The sequence below is a fragment of the Anneissia japonica genome, unplaced genomic scaffold (assembly GCF_011630105.1).
Source record: "Anneissia japonica isolate Jap-2015-1 unplaced genomic scaffold, ASM1163010v1 scaffold288010_len917306_cov203, whole genome shotgun sequence".
Classification (NCBI taxonomy): Eukaryota; Metazoa; Echinodermata; class Crinoidea; order Comatulida; family Comatulidae; genus Anneissia; species Anneissia japonica.
In genome coordinates, this window is record NW_022715767.1 from 537531 (window position 1) to 554688 (window position 17158).

Consider the following 17158-nt stretch of genomic DNA (forward strand, 5'->3'; position numbering starts at 1 on the left):
AATCCTTATGGTCATGTCATCGTCTTTATAGTCGTCGTCATCATTATCATCATTACTACTATTAGGCCTATCATCATTATCATTGTGGTCTTGCATGCGACATGCACGACCACAATGCTATTTGTTATATAGTGTGAACATTAAATGCTGAGCTCTATAATCCATTGTTATTTAAACTGGAGAGTAATACAAGACAAAGTATGCATCGGATATTTTTTGAAACATTTATCAATGTAAACATTCTGACATGATATAAATTCCTCAGTAAATGGAAATGACTATCGGCATGGTCGTCCGTGCCGATCACCTTATCCTCAGTAAAAAAATGTTGGACAGCTAAACTACTGTTTCTAAATAAGCTTGGTAAGTTGAATGCTCTTGTAGGCCTAAAGTGCCACATTATTTTATAATAATGTCAGCACTGGTAACATTCAAATCAACAATGTGAGGTTGTTCCGCCTTAATTATGCTTTCCATTGGCATCCCGAAGGTACATTACGCTTGACATTGGGTTTTATAGTCTATTATTGATATAATGACCATGACCAAAGTTTGAAGATTAAACATTCTTTACCTATTACAACTGAAGCAAATTTTGCTTTTTTCTTCTTAACTTATTTACGATTAATTTTATTTGACTCTTATTCATCAAACCTTAAGATCTCGAGGCCAGTGGCCTAATATTACTTTTAAGATACAAGTTTTATAAAAACATTTTAATCCGAGAGAAAATAATTTAAAATTGTCGTAGAAGCCTGAGGATCTTCATCAACTTAATTGGCTAAAAAAACGGAATGCAATACTACGGTTGTGCCCTAGGCATTTTTCCAAATAATGAAGTCTACGCACAGCAGCAATTAAAACATTTTTTTCAAGTACATATTGAAGTTCCTGAATACTTTGACATTTTAAAAAACCTCTATTAGTTTCGACTGTTGTAGCTTTCGAATAACAAATCATTAATAATAAATGTAGAGGACACGTTTTAATTTCATACATATACTAGAGCAGAGTCTAGGTTACTTGTTTTTCTCGATGTCGATGTTTCTTCAGAATATAAATGACTGAAGACTGCATGCTCGAAATGTTAATTCACGAATGTTTACCATTGATACCATTGAAGTCCAACGCCTTCAAATTTAACTTACGGTACATTATTTGAATGTGTATTCATTAATTAAATATATTAAAACTTCCACGACGGTTTAAAAATATTAAACCTTCGTGCAAATATTTGCTTTACCCTTATACCAAGGTAATATATTCGATGCAAATACCTCAAACCGCAATCTTAATAACTAATAAAATTCAACTCTGTGCACCAACGAAGGAAAGAATATGGTTATGTGCATAAGTGTAAAAATTGATCAGTATGTTAAAAAAGGTTTACTAAAATCCAGAAATGTGTTGAGTTGGTCGTAAGCATTTTTATTAATAAGTTTTATGAGTTAAGTTTTGTAATATCATCAGTGAAAAAAAAAATGTTTAAAAACCGAAGTTTGTGGCAAAATGCCATGCAGGCTGTCATTATATGGCTCTAAATTTTGGAATAATGAACTCCCACACAAGCTGATGTATTCCCCCCACGTACTTACCGGTCAGCGAGGACATACAATGAAGTTCTCTGCATCTCGCTAATCACATGATGGTCTATAAGGATATTTTATTTTCAACGATAACTGCAGACTTGAAATTAAGTATGACTTCATCCTTATGAGATAACCTGTTTAAAGCACCCGATACATAAAAAGTTCAACGTAAGTCATATCTCATGAAAGCTACTGCTATGCGACACGTGTGTTGCTGTTTTTTGTCTAAAGACTTGCTGACCGTGCTATATGGTTTCGTCCCCTGTTCAATTTAATTGCTACCACTATTTCATATTCCCTAAAGTATTGTCTATTTTAACTAAATTATACATAGGCCTATATCAATGTAATTACGACTAAAAACAATTCCACGTCCTTTATTATAAGTTAATTTACTAAAGTAAGCTAGTTAACCCAATCATTACGATTTTTTTTTCTTAAGAAAGTAGTAACAAGTCTGAAATAAACTTCGACCTCCATCAAATTAGAAATTGTTTAACTTTATTTATTTTTAAAGATTTTATTAGTGATCTTGAAAACAGAGGCCGAGATTTTTGAGTGTCAGTAAAAAAATACAGAGAATGGACACATGAACGTCTCGCCGGAGATGAGTGGGCTTACGGAGACTTATGACATTTCATGATAAGAATAATCATGATTAACTTCCACATAAAACAATATATGGCAGTGCAACAGCACCGGAAGTACTGCGCTCTCTAATTTCATAGCCTAAAAGTTATTATCATTAGCTACGTTGACTCAAAACATTACACGTCGTTTTATGTCCAAGAATGTAATTATTCGTGATATAGCGAAGTTCTAGTTTCTCATCTTACAGCATTAATTGCTATCCGAAATCTTAATTGACTCGTGTGTTTGTTTATTAGAGACATGAAAATATACCTTTGAATTATGTTGTTCATTCGTGTTTGTTTTTTCTTACATTATTAAATGTGTATCGTATAGACTAGACCCACTAGAAGGAATTCAGCTCGATGCATGAGACAATATTGAAGGAACGCCTTAACTTTGTCATCTGGTAGTCATAATTACCTATACTCCTAGCACAATGACATGAATCCTGCCATTGACTATTACTAACATTCTCGTTTCGGCCAATGAAAATGATGACTCGATTCATGCATTTCGGAAGATTTCCTCTGGGACGAATTGTTTACGATGCTATCTGTCATATCCAGATTATACGTTATTTTGGACATTCCGCTTACAAATCCATTGGCAATAATTCGAAACTACATTAAGATAAATTGATTACTTAAAGGCGGCCTACATTATATTTGAAAATAAAAGACATTAGAAATAAACTATTAGGCCTACCTTAGTATTTTATACCAAAGTATGATTACACCAACGTGGTAATTAATATGGATTCTGTAAGTGCAATCGGGGGGGGGGAATGAAGACATTCATTACATAAAGTTACATACAAAACTACTTGGGCGATCGGATAAAGCCCTGACCAAATCCAACGGAAGATCTACACCGCTGTGAATGGGAAATTGTTGCCATTTGAAACAGACAATCGGGGATCACTAGAGCTGTAAATCCTGCTATGGCACTTCGAAGTTGCAAAGCAGTTATAATTAAATCTATTGAAAGTTTTATTTAAAGTTTAAATTTGACAACACACGATATTTTAGTAATTGTACCTTTATTTATTAATTTGCTCCCGTTTAGGTTACTTTTGCACATGCTTTCCGGGAACCTCTTTTATAATTGATTATGATCTACAATGAAATTCTGTAGAATAACTTTGTTTTTTTAATAAATAAAATTGTGGATTCGTAGCTTTCGTTGTCTTCTCGACAGCTGATTACTGACTGACTACAGTCACAGTCACTCTGGGTTATGCAGGTCTCTGAAATGCTGGTAAATTATAAACAGCGTCCCTGTTTTCGTTTTGATTGTGACTTCGATTTTCGATTCACCAACTTGCATTCCTTCACCTTTTCCTCACTTAGGCCTATTTGTTATTTTCTTGGCAAAAGCCATTATTGAAATATCATTCAGTATCAAAAATATAAAAGCAAAAACAACATAAACAAATTCAATAGAAAAGATAAAACTATGTTATAGAAAATATTCTGTTTCTCTATGGGTTTTAATGTTATGCAACCAACGTAATAGCGCTATACACTGTACAATGCAATAAAAAAACATAATATCTTTAGAGCTTGTTACTAACTTGTTCTGAATAATTTGAAAACATACTACTGTGATGATGCCTGCCATGGGATACTCTGTTCGACAAGCGAGATCTGCTAATATACACCACGAGACGGTCATTACTCGTGCTCATTTACTGTACAACTGCAAACTGATCTGTCGAGCAATCGCCACGCAACAATATATCTTGGTGCGATCGGCGCCCACTAATCAACTAACTGAGAACTAGACGTTTTCAGTTTAATTATTAGTGACATATCATTTAGTAATCAATACATCAAGACCTCCCTACAATTGGCTAATGTACAGTGGTTCACACATCCATAATGCCTCCCCTTTAAGAATCGTGACTTAATTTCCTTAAATCATCGACTCTTTTATATACTTACTCAGATCGTTTTAACTTTAACTGCATATATCAGATTCACAAATCACATTTTTAAAGCATCCATTCAGATTAAGTTTAACAATACAATAACAATTATCATCATGGCTATTGTTATTGCCATCGTCCTTGTCACCATCATTATCATTATCATTATTTTTAGTATCGATGTCATTATCACCATTAGCAGTAGCATTAGGATTATTAACGTTATACAGATGCCTGTGCCTTTGCTACTGAGGGAGGACTAGTGTTGTATGAAAGCTCTGGCTTTTAATGTTATTTGTATAGGTGTAATTTTGCCCTACCTCACGTGGAAATGTTCTGAATACTCAGTACGTTTGAAAACAATTGCGAAAAAATTCGCAAGTTGTTCTCGGGTGGCACTCGAACCCACGATCTCCAGATCACTAGCCTGGCATCATACCTCTAGACCACCGAGCTTGCGCCTGATGGCCAGGGTTGAATTCGAGTCCAAGTAAGCAGCGGGTATTGCAGTGTTGATAGTAATTGTTATTGTCGTGATGGAATAGACAATAACTGGATTTGCGTCAGGAGAAACATGTGTAGGTGTAATTTTGCCCTACCTGACGTGGAAATGTACTGAATACTCAGTACTTTGAAAACAATCGAAAAAATTCGCAAGTTATAATGTTATTGTTATATTTGTATTGTAATTTTACCGTATTAGGCCTATATATATTATTGTACTATTATCATTACTATTATATATATTCATTTTCTTGTGCAAAAGTTCTGATGATACATGATTGCCAACAATATTATCCGATAAATCTTTTAAAATATTAGCAAATAAGATTTAGTACCATTAAGCTCAAATGTTAGGTTTTAATCAATAACAATATTATTTTCATCTCCCTGTTTTCATCAATATTTGTCAACAATATATTCAGACAAATCTTTTAAAATAACAATTAAGTACCTTAAGCTCTAAATTAGAATAATTTAATTTATTAATGAATCGTGATGATTCCTCGATATGTACGGTTTTCCACCTAATTAATGTAGGCCTACAATTCAAATGACACTGTAATGTATAATGTAAAGTACTTGTGCCCCAGAAATTTTGACCCTTGTGAATTTCTCTCACTCAGTCAGTCTAAATTCCCATGTGAAGTTAGCACACGGGCTGAAAATTTGTCCCATGGACCAACAGTTTTAACGCTAGTGAATTCGGCGTCCAATGGTCGAATGTACCGTATTTGCCACGGGAGAGCACCGTGTTCAATACGGACGTCAAGTACAGAAGAAGGGGAAAGTAATTCACGGGGCCAAAATCCCTTTGAGGCCGGTACCAAGGATAAATTTTTAACACAGAACACGCACTCTGGTAGTGTTATTATTGCCATTGTATGAAATCAAATTATTTCATTTAATCATGTAGATATAATATAAAACTAAAAAGTATACAAAGAGAACAGCTTAGCTCAGTCGGCTATAATGGTGGTAGCCACTGTGTGTTTGCTAAACCGTGGAGATCTCTAGGTAAATTCCCATCGCTGCTCTCCTTGTGCTTCAGCTAGGGCTGAAAGGCAAGTTATTATAGCGAACCGTCTTTCGGGTGAGACGATTAGCCGTTGATCCCATGCGCATTATTGTCCATGTGCACATTAAAGAACGCAGTAGTGGATTGTCTCCCGGTGTACTGTCCAATTCACCACCAGAAGGGCCTTACTACTCCTCCTTCATGCCGTAAATAATACATAATACATATTATCTATTTCTAAAGATATTGATATAGTGTAGCCTATTTCAGGTATACACATTAAAGACGTCAGGCCAGTTAGCCCGTACTTACAGTATAAATGTGATGTGTTAAGTCTTGTTTCCATAAAATTGCTCTACGCTATCGGCGACAGCTAGCAATCGGTGACGCTCGTTGGCCGGTCGAATCGAACAACTACGCATTGTTAGGATTGCAGTCAAAAAAGGGAAACTCTAGCGATTTTATGGAAATCATACATTCCATAGCTGAAATATATCGAAGACGTACCGTACATTAGGCATACATTAGAATCGAAGAACAGAAAAGAAAGATTTTTCCTTATTCGTTATCTTAATGACGTAACAATTCAGACGGATCTCTAGGCCTACAGATTTTAAAGAAGAATAGAAAAGTGTACTTTAAGTGGCGGCAATTCATGGACAAGCTTAATTATGATAATGTTTAGTGTTAACAACCAATATAATAAAGGTAAAAGTAGGAGAATAACCCATAATTTACAACGTCAATGTGCTGAATTGCGTATGGGCGTGGTCCGTGACTAGCAGCCGTAAAGAGGCTCTACAAGCTACATGTTCACATCATTACACGACAGGGGCTGAAATGAACCATAACATCGGGGTAACCCCCTACTCTTCCGAAAGATGCAATGGGTTCTTAAAAGTGCACACGAGTCAGGTGCATACACTGGGCCTCAATTTTAAATCCTTATCCGAGAAGACTTGGTTATACCAACCGAACCATAGGCGAAGAGCGGCTAGAACCAGCGCCACGATTTTATTAAGGCTGTCTAATAGCGACGCCCCTGCTTTCCCGCTCGGCCACTCGACTCGCTAACTAACTAACTAATAATTCTTTCTCGTTAATTTTTTTTTAAATGATGAAATATCAAAGCCATGTCTAATTTAACACACAAACTATTTATCTGATATTCTAATCAGGTAAAGTCATAATAAATTTCGTCACGTTATTAATTCAAGTAAGACACAATGAATTCATAACCCCTTGTTACGCCTGTTGAAAAAATGAAAGTTTTCATTTCTGCGTCCTTGATACGATATGCAGCGCGTATTTTTTTTACCCACAGTATTCATTAGAGGCAGGTTTACAGCACAATAAATAGACCTGCAATAAATACGAAACATGACATCTTCATTTTTAATGTGCATACCTACAAACATTTTGTTCACACTTAACTAAATAAAAGTAGTGCTAGCGGCAGACAAACCTGCCTAGGCCCGAAGCCCTGAGTGCTTGACATGAGATAGTACTTTGAAATTTTGATTTCTTTAGGGTGATTCCTGTATTGATTCGTTTCATTAATTCTGATATATGGAATATACTATAGGCATGTGTTGGAAAGGATATTATCTGTAGTGCATTTACCTTCATTTAGGAAGTAGGAAGTATAGTACAGTGTTTTTTCTAAATTATACATCTTGGATTTCGACGCTTCTGTATTTCAGACCATTATTATTGCTGAAAATCGTGTAGAGCCGGGCCTATTAACTTTTACTTAGGTTCAAATAAGTAAGTAAGCCTCTCAAATCCCTACATTTCCAGGCCCGCTCGACTGTGACTTTCCTCTTTACCTTAGCGAGGCCTAGCCCCTGGACCCACCAGGGCCTTAAGCAGTCCTCTCCCCCATGTCCATCTGTTCGCTTTGCTTGTACCTCTCCCTTCATAGTCTTCGTGCTTCCGTCAGGCAAACCTAGCGCCAACACTGGTTACGTATGTGCAAGTCAATTGCAGATCGTAGTATACTATTAAATCGCAACCATCCAATCAATTTTTTACTTTCTTGATGAGGTGAGCGCTTATACCTGTAGTGCATAAAGTCAGGATATTATATCATTAGCTGTCAATCTAATCCGAAAGCTCTATATCCCATTAATTCACGAGAAACACTTCGGAGTTGAGTGGTTACAGTATACGTATCACCTATTGCTACATTAACAATTTATGAGAAATCTTCAGCCTAGCACATCTGAGTTTTCACTTTCAGTATAAAAAGACCATAAAATATTAACAGGCTTACAAATAAAACAGAATGAAGGTAACACCTGAGGCTATGGGTTAATTCCACAGTATCTTTTGTTACGGACGGGATATTTTGAAGAATATAAGCAGCCATATAATTCTAACTACAGGAAAGGTTTTTTTACGATGTGAAATAAGTAGAACATAAGGCCTCAAGAATAATACTTTGTCATCATGGTTTAAAGCACCATAATATGAATCCCTAACATTAGTAATCTTGTGTCTTACGTCTTCAACCTGGAGGCAACAATCTGGTAGTTCACTACACTAATCTGTTAGCACCATATTTTAGTGTTAGCACCAACTGGTACCACAAATCTGGTAGCACCAATCTGGTAGCACCAGTCTGGTATAGAATCAATCTGTAGCACCAATATGGTAGCACCAATCGGGTATCATTAATTGGATAGCGCCAATCTGGTACCACCGATCTGATAACACGAATCTGGCAGCACCATTTTAAAGATTTACTCTGGCTTGATTTAGACTAACGATATACATGATCAATAGTATATATGGAACGCCCTTTATTTTAAAACTTTTCATTATAGTATCCCTGATATTGATCAATGAACAATCCTTCTTAACAATGAGCATATAATGTCCTTCAAAAATATAATATAAAACTTTCCTTAAGAAGAGAGGTAAACGAATTCGGATCACCAGTAATAGCACAAGTTCAGGTACAGAGGAAGTTACTCGGAATTTAAACCATAGAATTTTCAAGAATTGCTTTCGTTTTCATTCGGCTTGAAATTGCAATTGTGAACTAACTGGGAACAAATTCTTTATTTTTTTTTTGTAAGAGTGTATGTAATTTAATATGTTAGGCAAATTGTATAGAATACTATTTATTAAGCTAATTAGAATCTTAATGTGTAGAACTTCAAGATTTTCAATTCATTTTTGCCTTACCATACGTTTTATTAACTTAAGGGGGCTTGAATTCCAGATTGGCTTCTTCTCGAGATTAAACACATTGGGTTTCAATTCGAGGTAGTTGGCTACAGGACAGTAACAGTCAGTTAAATAATTATATTCAGTGTAGTAGTAGTTATTTTTATATACCGTAAATGCCGTAAATGCTCGAATAAACGCCGCTCTCGAATAAGCGTTATTTTTTCCCGTTCTTTCCTAGTTCACAGTTACATTCCTTTTTGTAATTTCATACCGTACCGTATGTATTAATGGGTGATGTTATACTAAGCTACATGTTCAGGTGTTGAGATTTAGCTGTCAGCGTTTCATTTCATCATAACCTTATAGGCCTATAGTAAATAATTTTTTTATTATACTAACTCAAAGTCTATTCATCTATCAGATGTGTATACCTAAGCATCGGTCTTTGTCATTCTCATTTTGTCACCTGAAGGATAGTATCGGTCAATTATGGATATTTTCAGCTGTAATATTGACTATGATGTACATCCTACTATATATCGTAATTCAGTTTTTCGCAATTATTATTGTGTAATTACAATCAATAGGTCTATAATAATTCTAAAAATATATTTAAATATATTATTGTGAAATTCTGTAGTCAGTCATTATCATTATATTATTAGGCCTATTATTATTATTATTATTATTATTATTATTATTATTATTATTATTATTATTATTATTATTATTATTATTATTGTAAAACTGAATATTACAAACCATTTTATTACCATGCAATTCGACCAGCTTTAGGCCTGCCAATTAAGGCAGTTTTAGCGATCTGTCAAATGACGAGGAAATTTTTTACAGCAGGGGGAGATATTTTTCACCTTTGTTTTTTTATTTGGGGCCGGGCCTTTTTTTACAAGGCCCTTTTACAGCAGTGGGTGTCGTTTTACTTCTCTTTCAATCAGACCCCTTTTACTGGACCATTTTAACACCAAGGGGTCCATTTTTACAAATCTTACTGTTAATCGAGATATTTTACCGGGGCCATAAGCGGTACCCATTTTTTCCTATCCGACAACCGGGGACTTTTCACCGGGCTATTTTCTGGGACCATTTTCTGAAGCCATTTTTCCGAAAAATATCATGTCTACCATATCACATGGCAATATTTGTTCATAACCAGACCAGGGCGGGTTGAAACGGTGGATGGTCTACAATTTCACCTGCAAACGCTTTGATCTATATCTTGTCTTACTATGTGAATAATTCCGATGAAGTGGGACATATCTCGTGATGACACGCTGTGCTGTCGAAACTTGCGTAGTGATTATCTCATAATACAGGTGCATAGCTTTCTCATGTTCTGTAAAATTAAACCGGGCAACTCAGCAGTCCATGCTTACGGTCGCTATTCACAGTAATCCACGCATGTTCCATATCACATTAGGCCTATGCTCTACATTAGTGTAGTTCTCTCAAGATTACACGCCAATAATCGCGCGGACATTGCATTATGAAACATCAGCAGGTGCGTGCATGCGCTTTAACCAAAGACAACCACAAGTTGGGAAGCGCAAGATAGGCCCCATGAGCATTTCTAACATGATTGTATGGTGTAACTATGGGTTCAAAATTACGTCATAACATATAGTCATTACACATTTATAAATCACGCCTTCGTCATTGCAATAATATTATTATTCACACGGAAGTCGAGGGATGATCAATGAATAATGTTTGTCGTAAAAGTCATTACCATACAACCAGAATACATCCATCATTTAGTTCAACAGTTTGTCGTGTCAGTTTCAGAATCAACATTTCCGCATAAGCCCATCCAGGTACTATATTCTGCATAATTCAGTGCGTTTCAACATGAATGATGTCCAGCGGTTTGCACACCTGGCCAGCAATATTGACCTGCATCGGACAGGTATCATAAAATCTAATTGCACAGTCTCAGCGAGAATTCCGCTACCGTGTATCTACAAAAATGAGTGGGTTAAAACTCTATGATATAAAAGTTTCATCTAGACGTCACATCGTCAGTGGCGATTTAATAAAAAAAAAAAAGCTACCCGCTGTTTCTCATCCAATCATGATCGAAAGCTAAAGAATTTGCTGTAAAAACCTTTTAACAGACATATATATTTATTGATCAATTTTATTGGTTCAACTGGACACTACAAATGCATTTTTGGTACTATTTATTTATTTACACTCGTGGTATAATAATGTTTAAGATGCTTGTCTTGATAACAAAAGATCGCAGGTTCGAATATGTGGCTTGATTCTTGATGAGAATTGGATAGGTAGGCAAACATTTTACCAAATCCAACATCGTAAAACCCCCAGATCGGAACGAGCGAGCAAAACGTGCATTTGTAAGTTATGGCTAGGTGCCAAAGCGATGCCAATGGACACCGAGTGAGTAGGGCCAAAGGTGGGTTTGATGTGACAGGGTAGAACTACTGTGTATACATTCCATGCTAAAACATTACTTGTAAGAAGTACAATAAGTAAACTATATCTGAGGTGGCGCGGCCATGTGACCCAGTTGGGGTCCAAAATAAAACTAACTTACGTTTAAATAGTTAAGCTTTTACAGTAGCCTAATCTTATTTTCTTCCTCCAAAGTATTTCACCATTTTTTGGTCTATAAATTTTTGGGCCTCCCCATTATGCTATTACGTAATAAAGTTACATTGTATTGTATTTGTGGTGCACTCTAAATTTTGGGGGCTTCAAGGTATAAATTTTACCAATACAAGGTACCGGTAGGCGATACAGTACGCTCTGAGTTGTGTCGAGAACCCATTCTTCTAAAAAAATTTGGAAAAGTGGACGCTAAACAAGTTATTGAGTATTTCATAATGGGTATGTGGTTATTTCAACCATACTCCTTTCAGAATACTGGTATAAAGGGTCCCACTTAGCCTAATTCAATCAAAGACAAAACAAAAGAACAATGAATAACAACAGTACAAAGAATTATGAATTTATTGGTAGGAATATACATTGGGGATAAGTAAAATACAGGAATGTGTGGGGGGGGGGGAATAAAGTGAAGAAGAGAATCTCTATTAAGAATGTGTATTTAAGTTGTTTGGCCTATTTACACTTTTTTTTATATATAAGATTAAGAACCAGTAAAGCCCGGGCTCAGTGCTGCATGGAATCCGTTATAACGTTTCATGGTAAAATGCTTAAAACAAGTTGTAAGTGTTTTAGATACTGTAACATAATTGTTTTGAGAGCCAACATCTTGCTTAACGTTTTTGCTCCACAGTGGCAATGACCATGGAAGTATAATAAAATAGGACCTCATGCTATAACACCCCAGTCATCCCGCATAAAAAGTACATCAAAGTTGCTAATTTAATAACGTAATGCCAACACAATAGTAGAGAATACACAAGGTTAAAGTCGATAGAAACAGCTGGAATCAATGTAGGCATAATTGATATGATATTCATTTGAATTCGGTGGCGTTCTCGACCTTACACGCACAAGATAATCTGTCTAATTGAATCGTAATAATAGAACATTATTGTACGTGATAGGAGATAGGTCTACATTAAAAGATAATGCTGTCATCGCTACTGTAATACGAGGAATAAATAGACCTATATCAGATCATGCTCAGGTGTTCTAAATGAATATATTCGGGACATCAAAATAATGTAAATCAAAAGATTATTCAGTCGAGAATTTTAGTATGCTTGCAACTCTGAAAAATTAAAATGACAATCATTCTTGACAACTGTTGTAGATTATATTATGGCCTCAAAATTTGAGTTACACTATTCATAATAAATATATAATTAATATAAAAGTTCATTTTTGTGAATTTTTACTTCCAAAACCAGTATTTTTGCAGACCAACTATAATACATTAAGGCCAACTCAGACAGCGTCGTACGACGCAGCCCGACGCGATTTGTCGGGCCTGTGTGAGTTTTTTTAAACGCAGACGCGATGGTGTGCGTCGGGGGCAGTCGCGTCGTAGAATATTAAACATATTTAATATTTCTCACGACGGCTTAAGACTGTCCCCGACGATAAATCGGGTCGGGCTGCGTCGGCCGACGCTGTCTGAGTTGGCCTTTAGTGATTTATTTAATAATAAGCTTAATAATAATAATAATAATAATAATAATAATAATAATAATAATAATAATAATAATAATAATAATAATAATCATGAATAATAATAATAATAATCATGAATAATAATAATAATAATAATCATGAATAATAATAAAACACATTAGTTGAGCTATTTGAAGAGGAAGGATTTAAGATTGGATTTGAATAATTCAGGATCAGAGATGATGCGTAATTGTTGAGGCAGAGTTCCAGAGTTTAGGAGCAAAAAAGAAAAAAAGAGCGTTTCACTTATTTAAACGTTCAACGATAAAAAGCAATTGTTCATATAGAAAATAAAAGAAATAGGAGAAGTTTTTACACTAGCACGATTCGATAACGATTTTTCGATACGATAAAACAATATTTTCACAAATCAAATCAAATGACGTCATAATAATGGGAAAACGGGAAAATCGTTTCTACTACGATTTTATCGTTTTCCGATGATTTTCCCATGTAAACAGGCCTTAACAATACCGTAATGACTGTAAGGTACACTGGTGCGCAATGGCATCGAGAGATACGTTTTCGCGACTTGGAGCGCTTCAGATTATTATGATTAAATACGGTTCAATAGCGACACAAGTGAAGAGGATATTAATCTTTTCCCCTTGCTTGATGTTCAGGTGCCTTAAAGAAAGCTAACTGTACCCTCGAGGCGGAGACCAATCACAGTATTGGTACGAGCAACACCAGAATCATTACATTCACGACCGGGGTGGGGGGAATGACAGGGGCCTAGCTCTTTTCTGAAATATTCCGCTATAAAAAAATTAGGCCTATAGCTTACACCCTGAATGCACTTGACACTCTCGTAAGACACTTCAAAATAATTGAATTAGTTCAAACCTAAGTTATTAGGTACTGTAAGTAACCTTGACAAAACAAGGGGCAGATTTAAGGCCTGTTTACACTATGACGATAACGATCAACGGTAAAAAACTAAAAAGCAATTGTTCATATTGAAAATAAAAGAAATAAGAGAAATTTTTTCACGATTCGATAATTAACGATTTAATACCTGTTTACTCTATGACGATAACGGTCAACTATAGAAACCAATTGTTCATAGGCCTAAAAAAATTAATCGATTCGATAACGATTTATCGTGTAGGCCTATACGATAAAACATATTTTCACAAATCAAATCAAATAAGTCATAATCATGGGAAACTATGAATCGGAATAAAAACGATTTTACCATTTTCCCATGATTATGACGTCAATTGATTTGATTTGTGAAACTATTTTGTCATCGTATACACGATAGATCGTTGTCGAATTGTGCTAGTGTGAAAACTTCTTATTTCATTAATTTTGTATGTGGATAATTGCTTCTTAGCTTTTTATCCTTGATCGTTATCGTCATTGTGTAAACAGGCCTTATAGAGAAGACGAAAATATGGCTTCCTTTACACCTATCCTACCAGAAAATCACAGTCATTGTCATTATCCACTGGCATAGGGGTTAGATGCCTTGTGCGTCGGATACGGAAACTTCGTTTTTTACGTCCGTAGACAATTGACCGTAGATAGTCACAACGTGACACGAGTCGCGCGCCACTGATTACATTTTAAATGCTAAATGCAGACACTACCACCGACCGCCTCGTCCTCAAGCATTCCCACGAGCGGAGATCGATTCGTTGGCAGTCGGTGGGCCAAGTTAGGTAGGACTCTGTGCGGAAGCGATAAAGGTTCAAAATAACAAGCCAGGGGGCAGATGTATAAAGGCGAGGATGGTAACGAAAATTCTCACCTGTGACGTGTTACCATGGCAAGCTTCTAAGGTAAATGGACGCATATATGATAGTAAACAGATTGGTAAAAACAAAAAACAATTTAGAAAAATCACGAGAGAAAACAACTAAATTAGAATCATGAAAAGTAGGCCTATCAATAAAATACATAAGCATATGACAGTTTTTGTAGTAGCAGTAGTAGCAGCAGCACAAGTATGTATGGCTAGTAGCAGCAGTAAGTATATTTAAGAAGTAGTAGCAGTCATAGTATAATTTCCTAGGCATTATGCCTTATTTTAAATAATGTATAATTATGAACACGCCACTTTTTTTATCGTTCTGTATTCTAATACAGTACTAACATATTTTATGTGATTATTCTACAATCATTAGTAGTAGTAGTAGCAGCAGCAGCAGAAGTAGTAGTAGTAATATGCCTAGAAACAGCAGCAGTAAGTATAATAATTGAAGAAATAGTACCAGTTATTAGCATAAATTCCTATAGGCCTGCCTTATATTAAATAATGTATTTTTGAAGACGTCAGTTTTGTTATCATACTGTATTTCAACTACGGTAATTACAGTATAAGGGTATTTTATGTGTTTATTCTAGAATCACTGCACATGCGTGCATATCTGACAAATTAAAATCACTAAAGAAGATTGTAGGTAATCAAATATTTTGATGAATTGCGACCTTTTGATCATGCATCAATTTTGCCATCCGTTCTATCCGATAATTGCTAATTTTTTTTGTACAATTTTTGGTTTATCCATTAACCCGCTGCAAATCCAAGACAGGCGTGCTCCAAGTAAACTGAACTCTCGCGAACATGTCATATTACTCCTATTCGACTGATATTCTTTCAATGTCCAATGTGTTAACTAAAATGTACAGTGCAAGTCCCTGGGTACTGTTATTAATGATTCCCATTGCGGTGGACGTTTAATCATTATGTCACCTGTGTATTGACAATGAATGTCAGTAAATTTTCCTCATAGAGCTAACATTTGAAAAACACAACGATTGACCTGGTTTGAGAAAAGGTTACAACCCCCTCCCGTCGGCTTCTTCGTCAAATCAAATTGTATTTTCTAGTACCGATGTTAATATTATTTTGCTAATCGGCTGATATTTCTAAAGAAGCTAGTCATTAAAACGCAATTTATCAGCGGTCGTAAGCTTCAGAAACTATTAATAATAGACGGAAAGAGACTTTTTAAGACATTATCCACTTATGAAATGTATCCAATATGAAAAGATACGTTCTAAATATAATTCTATGCTTGTATTACTTTCAAGCTTCAGGTATATATTACATTTTTTAAATATATTTTAGCACCGCTAATATTATTGCTGTGGTTGTTATTCTTTTTGTTGTTATTATTAATGTTATTGTTATTATTGTTATCATTTTTATTGTCACATGGCAGGCCGCAATCTACCACGATCTATTCATTTTAACTCGCGCTAAAACAGAGAAAATAGCAATAGTATCAGATCTGTTAATTGTTATCGGCTCTGGCAAAACCCACCGTTTGAGTTTTTAGTAGGCCTATTTTTCAATTTTACATGAATTCTTCTTTAAGAGTTTGATTATTTAATAGAAATTAGTTTTAGCAAAGTTAAGGATATTTAATTCATTAGATATTAGCCGTGTAGGTTTTTGAGAAATCAGCTTCGGAAATTCCAAAAACAATATTTAATATTAGGATTATTATATTAAAAATAATTTTAATATTGGCCTACTTTTTAGTTAAATTTATTACTTAATATTTTGCAGAGACTTTCTTCAATTATTACCTTCGTTCATAAGAGGGAAAAACATATATTTATGTTGGCCTTTGTTTTTAAATGTTACTTGGAACTCTCTAAGAAAATTATAAGGCTATAATGAGTTTTCGTATAGTTGTAGGTCTATTTAAGACGCATGTAAAATCAACTGTGTTGGCTCGTGTCTAATATTTTCTTATGTGGAGCGATATATAAATAAAATATCATATTAAACTTATTTATTCTGATTCTCTGCACTCGCATACAATTTAAAAATTACTCGTCATAGACAGGTAGACCTATTTCCCGCAAGCATCATCAACGTCACGTGCCTACATGTCAATTGGGCCTACTCAACAAATATTACGAATAAACACATTTGGGGGCCTAGATACAGTCCTAGAAACTGAAATATTTGATCATCCTATTTCTTGCGGGTTCAGCTTAACAAATAAGAAACTCAGCCACAGTGAAAGAGTACTGTTACTTTACACTCTATATACCTTCATAAACCCACCTAGATTCAACGGGCTCGCATTTTATATTGCACAACGGACATTTACTTTTTCAACGTCACAAAACACTAGACTCGGTATAGAGCGGAGATTACGTATTTTCCGGGTAAATAGTCACTTTGACTTAGACTATTCACAAATT

General features: G+C 35.2%; 1 protein-coding gene across 2 annotated transcripts in view; it reads right to left on the minus strand.

The window, feature by feature from the left end:
- LOC117109361 (cephalotocin receptor 1-like) overlaps positions 1–17158 on the minus strand; it is a 29530-nt gene that overhangs the window by 6367 nt on the left and 6005 nt on the right. The window contains exon 1 of one of the 2 annotated variants that reach the window (XM_033251674.1): positions 5981–6087. The exons of the other annotated variant lie outside the window; for it this stretch is intronic. The gene's annotated coding sequence lies outside the window, so the exon portion shown is untranslated. Of the gene's footprint in view, positions 1–5980; positions 6088–17158 lie in introns of those variants that run through there. 2 annotated transcript variants of the gene reach the window in all.